We start from the raw sequence: 16,560 nt of genomic DNA, 5'->3' as shown, positions 1-16,560 counted from the left end.
GTATGGAACAGGCAGCACCCTCAAACCTTCAGAAGTATGAGATGAACCCCAACAACTTGGAAAGGTGGATCTCTCCCACACGTACCAACACAGACTATCCCCCAATTTAACTGATCCCCAGAGGTTTTTGATTAAATAGCGGAATAGAAAATATGATCCCAAAAAAGTGTATGTATATCACACGTACACAACCACACTAGGCCCCAATTACTATTGTTTGTACCCCTAAAAGGCTAGGAGTAGGGGGGAGTATGGAACAGGCAGCACCCTCAAACCTTCAGAAGTATGAGATGAACCCCAACAACTTGGAAAGGTGGATCTCTCTCACACGTACCAACACAGACTATCCCCCAATTTAACTGATCCCCAAAGGTTTTTGATTAAATAGCGGAATAGAAAATATGATCCCAAAAAAGTGTATGTATATCACACGTACACAACCACACTAGGCCCCAATTACTATTGTTTGTACCCCTAAAAGGCTAGATGAGGAGTAGGGGGAGTATGGAACAGGCAGCACCCTCAAACCTTCAGTATGAGATTGTGTTCACTGTACCCCACAAAGATTGAGTTCACTGCACCCCACAATGATTGTGTTCACTGCACCCCACAAAGATTGTGTTCACTGCACCTCACAAAGATTGTGTTCACTGTACCCCCCAAAGATTGTGTTCACTGCACCCCACAAAGATTCTGTTCACTGTACCCCACAAAGATTGTGTTCACTGCACCCCAAAAAGATTGTGTTCACTGCACCCCAAAAAGGATGTTGTTCACTGCACCCCAAAAAGGATTTTGTTCACTGCACCCCAAAAAGGATGTTGTTCACTCCACCCCAAAAAGATTGTGTTCACTGCACCCCACAAAGATTGTGTTCACTGCACCCCAAAAAGATTGTGTTCACTGCACCCCAAAAATGATTTTGTTCACTGCACCCCAAAAAGGATTTTGTTCACTGCACCCCAAAAAGGATGTTGTTCACTCCACCCCAAAAAGATTGTGTTCACTGCACCCCAAAAAGATTGTGTTCACTGCACCCCACAAAGGATTTTGTTCACTGCACCCCAAAAAGATTGTGTTCACTGCACCCCAAAAAGGATGTTGTTCACTGCACCCCAAAAAGGATTTTGTTCACTGCACCCCAAAAAGATTGTGTTCACTGCACCCCACAAAGGATTTTGTTCACTGCACCCCACAAAGATTGTGTTCACTGCACACCAAAAAGGATTGTGTTCACTGCACCCCAAAAAGATTTTGTTCACTGCACCCCAAAAAGATTGTGTTCACTGCAGCCCAAAAAGATTGTGTTCACTGCAGCCCAAAAAGATTGTGTTCACTGCAGCCCAAAAAGATTGTGTTCACTGCAGCCCAAAAAGATTGTGTTCACTGCAGCCCAAAAAGATTGTGTTCACTGCAGCTCACACACAGAAAAATGGATGTGGATCACTGACACCTGCCTATCTCCAATCCCACACCACACAGCAATATCGATTGTAGTTTGTAGAACACAGTTTCCCTAAAATTCAGCAGACTCTGTCCCTAACAGGATTGAGAAGAGATCGTAGATCAGGATTGAGTGCAGATTCACCCCACCCCCCACACAGCAATATCGATTGTAGTTTGTAGAACACAGTTTCCCTAAAATTCAGCAGACTCTGTCCCTAACAGGATTGAGAAGAGATCGTAGATCAGGATTGAGTGCAGATTCACCCCACCCCCCACACAGCAATATCGATTGTAGTTTGTAGAACACAGTTTCCCTAAAATTCAGCAGACTCTGTCCCTAACAGGATTGAGAAGAGATCGTAGATCAGGATTGAGTGCAGATTCACCCCACCCCCCACACAGCAATATCGATTGTAGTTTGTAGAAGACACTGACCCTATATAATTCAGCAGACTCTATCCCTAAAATGCCTACAACTCGCCCTGCCTAAACACTCCGACCTGTCCCTCAATTCTATCCGGACACAAATGGTTTTTTCCTGCCTATCTTTCCCTAATCAGCAGCCAGCACGTTGATGTGTGCTCTGTCCCTGAATCTAAGCAGCATAATGACGCCGCTGCGGCTGCCTCGAACTTATAAAGACTTGGTCACATGCTTCAGACGGCCAATCACAGCTACTGAGACATTTGCAGGCATGGCTGGGATGGCTTAAGGCACACCAGTTAAACGATTGTTGATTGGCTGTTGAAAGCCCGCCATGAAAAGAGCGCCAAAGCATGCAAAACCCGGAAATAAAACGACCGAACACGGATTTTTACCCGAACATACAGTAAAGTGTCCGTGTCCGTGTTCGGGTACAAAAAATCCAATTATTCGGTACGAACACGAATAATACAGTCCGTGTTCGCTCAACACTATTGATGACCAGGTGAGGGATAGCCAAATATGAATTAAAGCAGAATTATAGAATAACATTTTTTTTCATTTTGGATAGAGTAAAGGAGGGTTATACCCCCTGTCAGATTTTTTGCGCCATCTGTGTTTCATTGCGGAGATTTCGCTTCACTTCCTGCCCCATAGCCGAACAGGAAGCGAGAGGAAAAACTTGCAAATTAGGGGAACTCCTTGGGGACTCCCAGCGTCTCCATTGGAAGATTTCCCCTCTATTACCTTTCTGGGGACAACCCAAAATGTGCCATTTTCTTTTACTTTCACTTGCACTGATAATGGTAAACAGGACATGTAGAGAGGAGGAATCTCCCTAATGGGGGTACAGATAGTAATGGAAATTTGACAGGTGTTGCCCCTCTTCACCCTACTCAAAAATTAAAGCATTTTGCCTTTAGTTATACTTTAAGTATACCAGAACTCAGAGAGTGAAATTTTGTAATAACTGCTAAACTTAAATCAATGAAAATACTAGATACAATAAACACAGGGATGCTATTGCTCTCTGATAACTTTAATTAACTTAATGGCCACCATTATACTGTACATTTTTGCAATGTGATGCGAGACATAAAAGTTGAATGTGTTTAATGGTTTAGCCTAGACTGTTGCATATGCCTTTTTGCTTTTGTTTTGGCATAAACACTTAGAGGTTTACTTAAAAATGTTTTCACAAGGGATTCACACAACTTTCACCCAAGATTTGCATATTCCCAAATCAATCAAATTAGAAAAATGTGTGAGTCATGGCTGAAGGCTGTGTCAGTCCTGTGTGAAAACATTTATAAACAGAGCCCTAAGTGTTTTATGCTAAAACTGAATCAGAAAGGCATTGGCAACAGTCCAGCCTAAACCACCAATTACATGAAACGTTTATGTCTTGCAGGACACGAGGAGGCAAAGCGATTTCTGTGGTGGTCTAGAGCAGGTTTTCACCAGGTGTATGACTTGCTGATGATATGCAATATGGTAAGCTTCCCCTTGTTACAATTCTCCCATCACACTCCATCGGCGAAGTTAATTTGGATACCTTCAAATATGAAATTATGTGCATGCTGTCCTAAAAAACACATCTTGTCTTTGTCTCTTACTTCCTTCAAGTGCACACATATGTGTTATACTTCTTTAAAGGCATAGTATCGTTGATATACGACTTCCTCCTGGAGTGCAACTTGAAATAGAATCTATGGATGGAGGCAGCGGAGCTATCAATCATCCACCCGTGCCCCATTCATAGAGGATGGAAGAGAAGCAGCGCCAATCTAAGTGCAGTATTAGAGACAACAGAGCATTCATTTGGTATTGCACTTACAAGATAAATGCAGGTAAATTACATGTATAGTGGGAACAGGCAGTGAAGTCCATCTGGGTGCAGAGCTGGGGTTCTGTGGCATCTCGTGATGCCTGTGGTTTCCAGTGCTCCGGGGGTAGTGGACGGCAGAACAGCTAAGTGTTACCAGGGAGATGAAAAGACTGCAATGGGTGTGGTCACGTTGTGTGTTTGGAGCATGCGTGCTACTTCCCCAGGCCAGAGGAGCACTAGAAACCACTGGGGCGACTGGCACCATGAAATGCTGCGGACCCCAGCTCTGCACCTAGATGGACTTCACTGCCTGGTCCCATTATATATGCCATTTCCCTGTGTTTATCTTGTAAGTGCAATACCAAAAAAATACTCTGTTTTGTCTAATACTGCACTTAGATTGGCATTGCTTTTCTTCCATCCTTTTATTTACAGAACCACTCCCTACGCTAAGGGCTGGCTGCCTATCTACCAAGTGCCACAGAATACTACCACCCAGGATTTATGAACTTATATATTTGGACTAATATGATCACTACATCGCTACAAAGGATTTCTTTTTTGTATGACACTTGTCTGTATCGTATTTCTACCAAGCGCTCGCCCTAAACCCCCCTACTGCCCCATTCATAGATCCTATGTCATTCATAGAAGCTGTAGTACGGCTTCAAAGAATTGTGGATCTTGCAGGAAAGGGCAGGCATAGCCAAGCTTTCTTGATGAGCACTCCATATAGCCCTTTAGTTGTTTCAACTGCTGCCACCATAATCGTCTGGTGCTGCAAGGGTTATTACACCTAAAGGACTGTCAGGAGCTCTCATCAAGAGGGTGTGTGATGGAGGAAGATTTCTCCTAAAAGAAACAGAATCTTCACAAGGGGCATGTCATACTAACTGGAAGGTATGCCCCTAGTGCTGTTTTTAATGTTTTTGATTTTAGCTAAATTTAGGTTTTAATGGACTGAAATTGAGGAGAACTATCCCAAACAGGGACAGAGACAGCAGTGAAATCCTATACACAGGAGAGCCAGCACACCAACTTGAAGTTAGAGTTGATGACAACGCTTCAAAGGTACACAGAACCTCTTTACTAAGGTGACAACAAAGACGAATGCCTACAACACGTATTTTGATTTCCATGCTATTCTGATGTTTCTGATATTGTTTCTGATAAGCTGCAATTAAAGTTTTTTTTGGGAGTTTAGCAAGCAGCACCACACCATAGGCAACCTTGTGATAAGAGGTGTACTTCAGCTCACTAAACTAGTCATCAGGTGCCACCTGTTGACTTTAAACAAACTTTATATATATTTATTTGTACTTAAAATAAAATTGATGTTGCTAAAATATATATTATTTTGTTTTTAACATACAACGTATATTGTTACATCACAATGTCTAATTTCAGCCGTATTAATGTTTGTCTTTGTAAGTTATTAATTTAAAAAAAAATCATTCACATTGATTTATAAATAACCATGCTCAATGAAGTTTAATTAGTGGTAATTACAGGAATGAATACTTTTTATTACACATAAAGCAGTAAATGTGCATAACGATAACAATCTGTTACAACAAGGAAACACTACATAATGCTCACAACCCAAAGTGTGTTGATGAAAAAAAAAAAATCACAATTACAGTATATGTTTCCATGTGGCAGCTAAAATATACAAATAATGAAAGATGAAGTAAGGATCCTTTCACACAAACGTTCCAATCAGATCCGCCTGTCAGTTTTTTAGGCGGATCTGATCAGATCCTCCATGCATCCCTATGGGGCAACGGATGTCAGCGGAGACATCTCCGCTGACACCCGCTGCCATCCGCATCCGATCCTGTCCGTGAAATCCGGACAGATGGAAACCCTATTTTCCATCCGTCCAGGGGATCAGATTGGATGGGATCGGATGAGAGCGGACAGGCAGTCCGCTCTCATCCGATTTCCCATAGAGAGCAGCGGGGCTCTGACACCTCTGTCTCCACACACGGCGGAGCTGCCATCTGCCTGCTAAGCGGGGATCAGCGGATCGATCCCCGCTGCAATGCGGACCGTGTGCAAGGAGCCTAACAGCCGGGTACAAGCTTTAACATTCACTCAAAGTGAATTTTGGTTGTCTTCACTTCCTATGTCTAGGTGATTTTCAGCAGGCTCCCACCTTGCTATATTGCATTTACTCCCCTGCATTTCCTGAGCGCGTTTTCTTTTTTTAAACTCCACTTGCAGCTGTATACATCTCTCCAGTGCTGTTGTTAGAAACAGACAATCTGGCATGGGGCTCCATACAGACGATCTGACACGGGGCCCCATAGATCGAATGCTTCAATTATGCATGAACACAGTGAGTGATCGGTATCAATCACTTATTGTGTTCATTCAGGAAAAGAAGGGGTTGATAAATGTGATATATTTACCTAATCCTTTCCCCACTCTCAATTTTGAAGGATCCTATTTTGTGCATCCAGCTGCTGTCGGGAAGTAGAGAAGGGAAACCAGCAGCACTGTTGAGGTGGGGGGGACCTGGGAAGTAGGGGGAAACTTTCAGTGCACAGGGAGGGTTATCAGTGTGGTGTGGTGAGGGAGGGGGGGGGGCAATTACTAGAACTGATCTTTTGTATGGCTCTCACTATAGCAGCTGAAAGCTAACAGGATGGAGTGGAGAAAAAGCCAGCTTTCAGCTGCTACAGAGAGAGCCATACAGGAGATTGGTTCCAGTAATTGCCCCTGTGCCGCACTGATCACCCTCCCTGCCCACATCTGATTCACTCTGCTGCCTGGGCCCCCCTGCTGGCCCAGGCCCCTTACAGGAGGACTGGTAGTACCCTCTTACTACAGCCTTGCATCTCTCAGTGCTGATAGCTTTCTCAATAAGAATGTTCCTCAATGTGTGTAGTACAGTTCTTGAAGTTCTTGTTCTCACTCCAAATTATTGGAGTTCCCAGCTATGTGATATTATATATACTGTAAAGTAATGCAAAAAAAATGCCTGCAATCCCATCATAGTCCATCCACTGGCTAGGTGGAATTAGCAGAATTAAAGCTGAATTCCAGGAATTCACGCACGTTTTAATAAGTGCCACATAACTCTGTGTTAAGTAGAGTATAATGAGGTATATGCTAAGTAGTAAGCTTATCTCTTTAATTTACAATTTCAATTTTTACTAAGTCCCAAGAGAATAGCTTTCACTGTGAAAAGGTTCAAAATTGTGAAAATCAGCGCAACTCAAACTAAAAATAAAATAAAATAAAATTGCTAATTAGAGGCTGCAACCACTACTTATGCTTCACTGCATACAATATCAAAACTCTAATCGACAACAGTGCTGCGCCACAAATAATGTTTCAACATAAATCTGCCGGGGAGTATAAACACTCAACAAAGGCATGTGTATAATAAGTGATCATACAAATAATGAATTCATAAATAAAGTGTACACTGTAAAAATTCATATATCTACACGTGCAAAATCAAAGAGTCCATATTGTCCAAAATAACCAAAATGTGCTTACAACGTACAATACCAAAGTGCTGGTGATGATGAACTGGTTCAAAATAAAGTGCTTGTGCTCTCCTCCACCGAAAAAAGATGGCCTCTCCCCTCCCTCTCTGACCCCTGTGTTACCAGTCAGAACCAGCAGTTCCCTACAGGGGACAAAGGCAATATCAGTGGACTGAAGACAGCCAAGGACAAACAATCTTCTCACTCTGTCTTTATCCTCGGTATAGATGTGGGAAAGATAAAGGACAGGATCTAATGCTCTTCTTTTCTTCTTTTTAAAAGTTTATTACCAAAAGAACACAATATCGCACTTACATAAAAAGCACATGAAGCTTTGTGGGCTGGATAGACAGGAAATCTTTAACTTCAGTGACCGTGAAGAACATTAGATGTAAGGCTCTGCCCCCTAGGATTGCCTTTGTCCCCTGTGGGGAACTGCTGGTTCTGACCCGCCGGTAACACAAGGGTCAGAGCGGGAGGCGAGCGGCCATCTTTTTTCGGTTTCAATCACGTTTCAAGCACATTTTGGTTATTTTGCATTGATGAAATTGAGAGCCACATTGTACCCCGTGGATATTCCTGATTGCAATAGCTAGGGTTTCTATCGCAATGGTGAATATGATAGGGGAGAGGGGGTACCCCTGTCTAGTCCCTTTAGATATCGGGAAAGTATCTGAATATTGACCCTGCAATTTCCCCTACACGCTCGGGTTGGAATATAGAGCCTTTACGATTCTCAGAAAGTGGGGGCCGAATCCCCACCTCTCCAACACCTCAAAGAGGTAGGACCAATCCACTGTGTCAAATGCTTTCTGGAGGTATATAGATAGTATAAAGCCTTCCTGGTGAGTGCCTCCATCCCAATGGGAATGCAAAAGTGAGATTATATAACTTGCTCTCTGTATTTGTTTCGGCCCCTGCCTCCCTGGGATGAATCCCATTTCGTCAGTGGGGGAGCCAGTGCAGATGTCAGGCGGCTCTGATGGCCCCCGGCCACCCGCGATCACCCGCTGCTGACAGAGAAGGATGGACGGCTGATGTAAACACAGCCACCCGTACTTCTCCTTGAAGTCATCACAGATGTCATGTGATCCTGCTACATAGGATCACATGTCTCTGTGATGACTTCACAAGCCACGCCCCAGCACAGTTAGAATCACGCCCCTAGGGTCACATTTAACCCCTTGATCACCAGTACTGTTAACCCCTTCCCTGCCATTTTTACAGTAACAGTGCATATTTTTAGCAATAAAGGGGAGTCCCTATTGAAAGACTTGGTGACAGAGGGGATAGCAGATGCAGCTGTGAAGATGTAATCTATCCTGGCATAGGTCTGGTGAGGGGCTGAGAAGTGGGTATAATCTTTCATGTTTGGGTTGAATTCCCTCCATGTATCCACCAACCCGTGGGAGTAAAGGAGTTTGGCTATCCGCAGACTTTGTTTAGGTGGGTGCAGGAATCGAGACTCCCCCCCCCCCCCCCCAGATCTATCAAGCATCTGGTCTAGCGCTACATTGGATTCTCCCCCCAAAATGACAGTACCCACGAAGTGAGGAGCGAGAAAGTCTAGTAAATGTGGACCCATCCACAGTACCCCTTAATAGAATGTATCTACCATCGGGGTCTTTAATTTCATTAAGTGGGGAGAAAATAGTACGTTTGGAGAAAAATATCCTGATCTTCTTAGTCTTGCCCTCTGCATTAGCAAAATGAAATTGGGGGAAGTTTTGGTGGACAAAAGAGGGATTGAAGCTTCTAGGAAAATGTGTCTCTTGTAGGAGAAGCACATCTGTCCATTGGGAATAATAGTATTGGAAGATTTTACAATGTTTAACTGGAGAGTTTAGTCCCTGTGTATTGTGAGAGGCAACACAGAGTGGAGAGGGATCTTTAGTCACCATCATGGATCAGAGAGGGAGCAAAGCAAATCATATGATAGAGACTTACCTCCCATTCTATGAACAATCCCTTCTGAGGCTTAGGCTCATGGTACAAGAAGGAAGCATTACAGAACTGCGGACTCCTGAAGAACCTTTGGTGTCTGAAAAAGAAGAAGAAAAAAGAGCATAAAAAGAAGAGATAAAGTCAAGGAAAAGTGAAGGACCTGTGGAGACAAGGAAGTGACCCATCCCTTACACTCCCCAAGTTCACCAAGAAGGGGAAGGACCTGCCTGTCCCCCTCCCCCACATCACTATGGGACATAGAGATCTGCCAACAGACGAATGTCCACCTCCACACCAAGGTAAGTCAATAGTGAAGAGGTGGAGAAGGGAGCACAACTATAGCTCCGGCCAAAATCCCCACCCAAACATTAAAGCCCCCCCCCACTCCCCAACAAAAAAAAGAGGAAAGGGGGATGTCACCTCCCCCCAGAACACTGTGACTCTTCCCTCAGACGTGTCAGCCTGGACGATAAATCACCCCCAAAACGAGGAGATCCCCACTGAGGCATCCAAAAAAAGAGCCCATCTATCAAAATGAGAGTGAAACCCCACCAGGGTTCAATCGGGATATCCCAAAAAAAACCCAACCAGAAATAACATTTTAGCAGGCAAATTCCATATATGTTGGTAAGCAATGACAAAACTCTAGTCGGGTATCTATAAAAAAAAAAGGGGGGTGGGTAACTTCCCAAATGTCTAAGAGAACAAAGGGGAGACCTAGAATCCCCCCCAAAAAAGGGATTATTGCTTGAAATCAAGGAGGACGAGAGTCCCTAGATCTTTTTGGCTGCTGCTTTTGGCAGACTGGAGTGAGTGGGCTTGGTGGGGATGGGCGTTTGGAGGAACCAGGATTCTGCGTGTGAGAGACTGACGGCGGATCCAGTGCAATGGGGCACAGTTGAAGAAGCAAGCGTTCCCCCTCCTGGAGTGAGAAGAACCCATGAGTTTTATTCTAGAAAGTGAAGCTCAAGCAGAAGGGAAAAGACCATCAGTATTTTATTGATTTCTGGGTCAGTAGAGGTTTAAGAGAGTGCCTCTTCTGGATGGTGAAAGGAGACAGGCCTTGAATAGAAAACTGTTCAGTGTTCCTGGTTATGCACACAATGTTCTCTTTCAGCTGATAAAAGAGGGGTTTCACTATAATGTCCCTAAGCAAGCCATCAGGCCGGGGTGGTTTCAGTGCCCTGTGGGCTCTGTCCAGCTCTAGACGATGATCTGGGATGTCTGGAAAGAGATCTTTAATAAAGGCCACGAACTGCAGTTTGCACATCTTTGATAGATTCAGGAAGGCCCTAATTTGAAAATTACATCTTCTAGATCTATTTTCCAAATCTTGGAGAGAGCAGTTTCAAGTTGATCCTGCAAGTCTTGAATGCTGGCAGTGTTCTGATTAGCTCTGGCGATTGTCTGATCCACTGTGTGCTTAATTGCCTCAATCCTAGAGCCAAGATTTTGTAAATCAGCAGGTATGGCCAAGGTAATTTCAAAGACTGTTTGGGCTAAGCCCTGGGATAGCATTTTAGAGAAAGTGGACAAGAAAGTGGACATCATGTTTTGCACTTGTAAAACTGGCATGGCGGAGTTTGCCTCAAGTTTCCTTTAGTGGGGTCATCAATAGTTCGTCAGATGTCCTCTCCAGTAGAGACTCTGTAGAGGCTGGGGATGGTAGTGAAACAGGAAGCTTACTCACTGTGATGTCCCCTGCGTGTGATGCTGTGTGTGGAGTTGACTCCAGGCTCACTTCAATGTCCTCTCCTCTGTCTTCCTGTGCATGCTTCTGACGGAACCATCTTGGCCTCCTCCAGGGCTTGGGGCTGAATCCATGTTGCCGGGATAAGTCCCTCCAGATAGACCCTGCTGCCATCAGGATGTTTCTTTGGGTCCCGGATAACTCTGGGGAGCAGAGAGGAGTGGGGCTGCTCAGTCGGATAGCGGCATTTGGGCAGTAAAGCGAGATTACACGTCCATTCTCGGGAGCTCCGCGCATGCGCCCATGTGCACCTTTTTTAAACTGCTCTTGGAGTGGAAGAAAAACATATTCCAAAATTGCACAGGGGGAGCTACATGGGGAGCTACATACTAGCATTAGAACTGCACTTAGGTAGCATAGAAGAGCCAGCAATACAGGTTTTCTAATATGTCTTCCCTATTACAATGTGGGTTCGCCTCAGTCTTTTGTCAGTGTGTGTAGCGGTGGAGTAGGTAAGGGCAGCTGAAAGAGGGATTTTTAGGCAAAGATAGTTACTGCAATATTGTGGATTTATTGGATTAAAAGATAAATGCACTGTCTGCTGTGCCCTTCTCCCCCCCTCTCTCTATCTGAACTACAGAAGTACATTTTGTGCAGCATCGGACACGGGTTTGCACCCCTCTAGCTCACCACCCTTTGTACCCACGCATACCCCACCTGGTAAATGGACTTTTCCATATGATTGTATATGATTTTAAACGTTTTATGTATATTGCTCTTATAATTTAGAGAGTTTTTTCACTGATATTTGATTACCACTGTGCCCATATTTGCCAAGTCCTGTTATTCTTTTTCTCTGGCAACTCCCTTGTTGCAACACCATCCTTGTGTTGACCCATCCATCCTTCCACCCCCAACCAACCCCTCCACCATATCTAACACATACATCTGCTCTATTTGATCATCCTACAACATCTTCCTCCTTTCTGTCCACACTCCTCAGACAGTCTCATCCCTGTGCTCATCCATCCCTCCACCCACACCATATACCTCTTGCCCTCCCATCCATTCCCACATGGAGTTCCTCAAACAAGTAGAATCAACTAAATACCAAACCCTAGAGGAACTCTACGCACTTTTCCCCAATAACTTTTTTTGCCCTACATACAACATACCCACGGACAAACTACAAGGTAGTTGTCATACATTTAGGAAAATCGAACGTCTCATATCCACAGCCAGCCACCACTGGTGGGACAAGTTCTTCTTGGAACACTACATATCCCAAAACATTTCCCCTCGGGGTTTACGCATCCTAAAAACATGCTCCTTCCTGAACCCAGATCTAGACAAAGAATGGTCACACATATCCGAATTCTGCACACGGAAATGGATGCAGATCATCTCCCAGCAAAGAGAATTAAAATACAAAGAAACCCTATCAAACATCGTCCAAATCATATCCAATCTTACCCAATATGTTCCACATGTCCCCATAAACTGGCTTTCCACCCTAAAATTACACACCAAAAAAGACGAAGATACACTATTACATACAAAATTGAACAAAATTAGAAGAGATCTGGATGATTATAACCATCAAAGAGTTTTTAATTGGAAAAAGAATAAACAACACATTCCACCTAACCCCAAACCCCTTCAGGTCCCCAGCCGTCCCGCGGCTCCCCGCCCCCCAGGTCCACCCCCTTCCTTACTGGGTCCCCTTCCTCGTCCCCACTATCCACCCCCCGCCCCCCATATACCCCCCCTTTGCCCCAACCTCACCAGGACCCAGCCTGAGAACCAATATCCTATAGCCCCCACCCCCAAACCCAAAAGAATCAGAAGATTAAGACCCACATTGCCCCAACCTAGGACCTCGGACGGCCCTCATATATCCAACACCCCCAACATCACCGCCAACATAGCGGTGCCCACACCCAATTCCACATCAGGCTACAGCAGCTCCACCAGTGCTCCCACCAAGCCCACATCTCCCCATACTGGCCCCGTTCCCACATCCAAATCCATAATGACCAGCATAGACAAAACCATCCCATCCCAAGCACCTGATCCCAACAGACCCCCAGACCTACCCATCAACGAATCCGCCAGTTGCTCCTCCACAGACCATTTTTTAGGATCAACCCCCCTGCTTACACTGACTCCTCAAACAAACAAAAGAAAACTAGACACAGAGGAAAGCGGGGGGGAAGACACAGAAATAAACAAAAGAGCCAAACTATTAACACAGTAAAAATATACAATTTATCCTCCCACTCACTATCTTCTGCCGAAACTTCCCTACTCAATAGAGGCCTCAATTTTGCCCCAGCCACCCCACCCAACCAATTCACTCTGTTTAAAGACCTCAACAGGTTCATCAGGAACCTTACCCTCAAACGTCATTATAATATACTATCCTCCAAGGTATCTCTGGGCCCCTCCCCTGACCCACCTCCCCCTCCCACTCCAGATCATGACTCCTCCATGGACGCATTGGCCCTCCAAATTCTAGAAGAACTACACATGGAGCACAATAATGATGAAGACCTCATCCCATTCACCCTCCATCCCTCTTCCTCCCCCCCAGTCCGTTATTCCTCATTCAGGCCCAAATCAGTATTCAACCCAACCCAGTCCAAAGGTCCGTATCTCCAAACATTCTATCAAGTAGTATACGCAGACATTCTCAAAATGTGCAAACAGTCCAAAAACCCCTCCCATGCCCTAGCTTCAAATCTAAACCAAGCAGAAAAACTAGCCCTCAAACACCTCACCCAGAGCCAAAATCTCATAATCAAAACCGCCGACAAAGGTGGAGGCATAGTAGTCCAAAACAGGGCCGACTACATTCAGGAGGCCCTTCGTTTACTTTCAGACACTTCCACATACCGCCCTCTCCCGCAGGACCCCCTCACCAAGTTCCAAGCAGAGGCTCAATCTCTCGCTAAAGATGCAATGGAGGATGGAACAATCAACAAACAAGAACTCTCATTCTTCAATAGAGATTTTTTCTCCACCCCATACTTTTATCACATACCCAAAATTCACAAAAACAGTACCCATCCCCCAGGCCGTCCCATTGTAGCCGCCATGGATAGCATCACTAGCCCTTTTTCCCAATACATTGACCAATTCCTACAACCGTTAGCACAAAATCTTCCCTCATATATCAGAGACGGAGTCTACCTACTTGACCTCCTCAGTCACTATTCCTGGGAACCCACCTACATGTGGGCTTCCCTTGATGTAAATTCCCTGTACACCTCTATTCCCCATCAAGTCGGACTCAGGGCAGTCACACATTTTCTATCAGCAGACCCCATGATCCACCCCAAATAAGCCCAATTCATCCTAGATGCCACCGAATTCTGCCTTACTCGCAACTATTTTGAGTTCAACGGAGACTTCTATCTCCAAGTCACTGGCACAGCGATGGGGGCTAATTTTGCCCCCAGCTATGCCAACCTCACTATGGGCTTTTGGGAAGCCCAGTACATCTGGCAAAACAACCCCTTCACCCCACACATCATATTTTACGGCCGATACATAGACGATATCATCGTCATCTGGGATGGTCCCCAATCCACCTTCACGCAGTTTGTAGAGCACTGCAACCTCAACCCTTTCAATTTATCCTTCACCTCTGTATGCGATTCGGCTCAACTAGCATTTTTAGATCTCACCCTATATCATGAGAAAGGCAACATCTTAGCCAAAAATTACACGAAACCTACCGCTGGAAACTCATTCTTACACTACCATAGTTGCCACCATCCCAGGTGGATCTCAAACATCCCCAAAAGCCAATTCTGCCGCCTGAAACGCAATTGCACAAAACTACAAGATTACTGCGAAGAAAGCGCCCTCCTAACCCAAAAATTCCTAGACAAAGGCTACCCTGCATCCCTGGTTCAACATGCCCATTCACAATACCTGCAACAGTATGATTCAAGTGCTCCTCACATCCCACCCCACCCACAGAATGCATTGCCCCAACCCCTACGATTCACCACACAGTTCCACACTAAATACAGACAAATGGAAAAGATCCTACGAAAACACTGGTCCATCTTATCAGAGGACCCACATTTAAAATCCACCATCCCCCCTATACAAAAAAAGTTTCCTACAGAAAATCCTCCAACATCAAAAATCTCATTGCTCCCAGTAAACTCAAGTCCACCATCACCCACCCCACCACTACCCTCTGCCTCATCCCCCTCATAGGGATGTTCCAGTGCCGCAAAACCTTATGCCTCACCTGCTCCCATGTCCAACACGGCCAAACAGAATTCACTGTAAAAGGCAAAACATATCCTATTAAACAATTCTACAACTGCTCAACAGAATATGTAATATATTGCCTAACCTGCCCATGCGGACTATTTTATGTAGGCCGCACCATTAGACCTCTTAGGAAACGATTTGGCGAACATCGTCGCCTGGTTGAAAAAGGGAAGGACAAGCATAGTGTCCCCAGACACTTTGCAGAGTTCCACAACCACTCTTCTTCTGGACTCAAGGTGTGGGTAATTGAGTCAATCCCCAACACCTTACCCAGGACAGAGCGTTTCAAGCGGTTGTGCCAGAGAGAGACCTACTGGATTTACTCCCTTGAAACGCTCTCACCTGGAGGCTTAAACGAAGAAATCGAAATTAATGTGCTGCTGTAGCCCATCTTCCAATTTGTCATTTCTTGTGGTTTATTAACTTGATCATTTTCTGCCCAGGTTCTTCCTCCCATCTTCCAGCGATCTCTATGAACCTCCCTGACACACGCTTCCTTTTCTCAAGCCAACTTCAAAGTAAGTACCCATATACAGGTCTCTATCTGTCCTTATAGTCTTTGTACTTCATTTTTTGCCACAAATCTGGTTCATATTGAGACCTTCCTTCAACAAACACTCACCAACACCCACCAATACCACCGACCCCCCATATACATATATATATATATATACATACATATATATGTATATATACAACCTAACTACTAAGTGATCATGATCTGCGTCAATTGGAGCATGTGTGTATGCATGTACATGCGCATGTCCCTCTTTTTTCTATATGCGCATGGGAATGCATACATATATAATAATTTTTGACCATTGCCAATTTATCATTTCCACTATGTTTAGCAATTTTATACATTTGTTTATTGCACCCCTCCCCCTTCTTATTGCTCTCCCCCCCCTCCCCTTTTTTATCCCTTTCTCATTTTATATATATATTTTTTTATTATTATTATTTTTTATTATAGTTTTAACATAACTTTTGTTTTCCATTTTATTTATTTATACATATACATATGGTTTTTATATACATGCATGCCTCTCTCAAATGCGCCTCTCCATACATTCATTTGCATATACAAACATATACACAGGCAATTCCCTCCTCTGTACAAGATTTTCCATTCAAAGATAATCAAACCCCCTTCCCCCCCCCCCTCTCTCTCTGCTGCCTCAATACACTCCATTCAGCTTATGCACCTTTTCACCCCTCCCCCTATTCTTTCCCTCTCCTCCCCCTCCCAGACATCTGCGTCATCCTCCTCTCTCTTAGTCTCTCACTTTCCCTTGCCGGTTTGCTTTTCTCCTAATTTTGTTCCTCCTGAGCCCCTGTAACTTTGTCCTCCGCACTGCTGGCATAAATACCACATCCAAAATGGCCCCTGCACGGCCTGAAGAAGGAGCGGAGCTCCGCAACGCGTCGCCGTTCTA

The sequence above is a fragment of the Pelophylax lessonae genome (assembly GCF_965119305.1).
Source record: "Pelophylax lessonae genome assembly, chromosome: 3".
Taxonomy (NCBI): Eukaryota; Metazoa; Chordata; class Amphibia; order Anura; family Ranidae; genus Pelophylax; species Pelophylax lessonae.
Note: the sequence above shows the minus strand (reverse complement) of the source record.